The following is a 1,952-nucleotide window of genomic DNA, read 5'->3' as shown; positions in this document are numbered from 1 at the left end:
TGCAGGCAGTTTTATCTTGGGCTCAACCGTGAGGACAGGACTGTGCTTTGCCACAGCCCCCGCGGTGTTTTGAGTCCTTCTGAGAGAAAGGGCTCCTGTGCACTGCAAGCACCAGCCCGAGTGAAAACGGACGAAGGCGCAGAGGCTCCAACAAGGACTACCTTGACCGCAGCAGACTTTTCCGCTGGCCACACTTGGCCCCAGGAAAGCCCATTGTCCCCGCAGGACTGGCCCCTGGTCCTCCTGAGGCTCAAGCTCCCTTGCTTTTTGGAATCTTCCCTCCTCAGCCCCCAGCCTCATCAAAGGCTGCCTTTCCTATTCACTGCTGCTTTGACTCCATTAGCCTCTGAGCTTGTGGAAGAAAAGAAGAACCTAATTTTCCCTGGGCCGAGAGGGCTCAGTGCCAAGAGACTGTGGTCAATCACTCGTGAAACTCCGATCTCAGGAGGAAGGAAGTTTGGGACAAATACCAAGCTTCCACCATCCCCCACTGCAACTCAGTTATTAATAACTTTACAGGAGGAGCAAGTAGGCCACAGCTTCAGCAAGGGTAGACCGGGAATAGCTTCTGCGCTAATGCCAACGCCTGCCTCTGTGCCAGAAGGCCCATCCCATGGAGCCAGCCTCCAGCCAAAGCTGCAAGAGAGGAGGGCCCAGAATAGACGGTGTGCTTCAGCTAGATTTGGCAGCTCCTCCCAGGCGTGGCTGCAGGGCACAGCCGGCGCCAGCAACAGCTCCCCAGACTAGCTTTAGTAACTCAGGCCTTTGTTTTGGTTATGTGCTAAATCCAAATAGGCTTCATTGTGAGGGCCGTGAAATAAGTTCTGAATCTCTGACGCACAAGACTACATAAAGCACAGTGACCCACAAGCCCAGCCTTTCACGCTTGCCTTGTTTGAGTTGCCCGATACCGAAAACTGCCGGCTTACCTGCTGAGAAACTAGCACTCTGTGGGGCTCCCTAACAGCTCGCTTGGAAGTCCGGCACTGATGGAGCATCGCCCCACAGCGTGACAAGTCCTTGCCCACCTGACCACTTCAAAGGTTATTATAAAATGTGACACTGAGAAATCAGACGAGTGATTTAATCCCACCTTCCTAATTGAAGTCTAACAGGCAAATTTAACTTGGAAATCATCACTTATTGCATTGATTACATGGTCTGCTCAAGTCTCAAATTCAACAGACTTTAGCTCTAAAATCAATTGCAGTTTTTTTTTTTTTGGTAGAAAAAGTGCTGTTTCCTATAACCCCACATTACGGAGAATGGTTTGACAATAGATTCCTCTCTTCCCTTGGCTCCTTCCAACCTTCCAGATAGAAGCCTGCCCCCTGCAAAGAGCACAGGCAAAGATGTATTAGCATAAATAATTTATTGTAAACTCTCTAATAGCATACACTGGTGAGCCTGACAATTCACTCCAGAGGATTCTGGGATGGAGGAGCCAGGAGATAGGGAGTGTCGTGAGTGTAACCTGTGAGGACTGATTGCTAAGGGGCAGATTTCATTCCGTAGCCTACTGGCTACGTAGGCTGACCAGTCGTGGTCAGCCAAGCTGTGTTGGGCAGGAAGGAGCTGGGCCAGGCCAGGAACACGAAGTTCTCCTTTGGCCGGTTCAGCTGAGGTTTCCAGGCCTTCCTCCTGTTTCCTCACTCATGGGCTTGTGCGGGGAGGGAGGCGTGTTAAGCTGCCAGGCTTGCGGGTGCTACCAGTTGAGCGTGGGGACCCCAGTCTAGTCCTTGGCTGGGGAAGGCCTCCAGGGACTTGGGCTTTCATTGCAGTATCTTCAGACGGGTCGGGATGAGGGATGAGGCCCTGCCCTTGGGGGGCTGCTCTCCCTCTGTGGCGTCAAGGAGCTGCCGCATGTAGCAGGAGGTGCCGAGGAGCACATGGCCTGTGGCCTGCATGCTGAAGAGGGCCCACCGGAGAGCTTCCCTGGGTGGAATGAAAAG

Source organism: Propithecus coquereli, unplaced genomic scaffold (assembly GCF_000956105.1).
Source record: "Propithecus coquereli isolate 6110/MARCELLA unplaced genomic scaffold, Pcoq_1.0 Scaffold2226, whole genome shotgun sequence".
Lineage (NCBI taxonomy): Eukaryota > Metazoa > Chordata > Mammalia > Primates > Indriidae > Propithecus > Propithecus coquereli.
Note: the sequence above shows the minus strand (reverse complement) of the source record.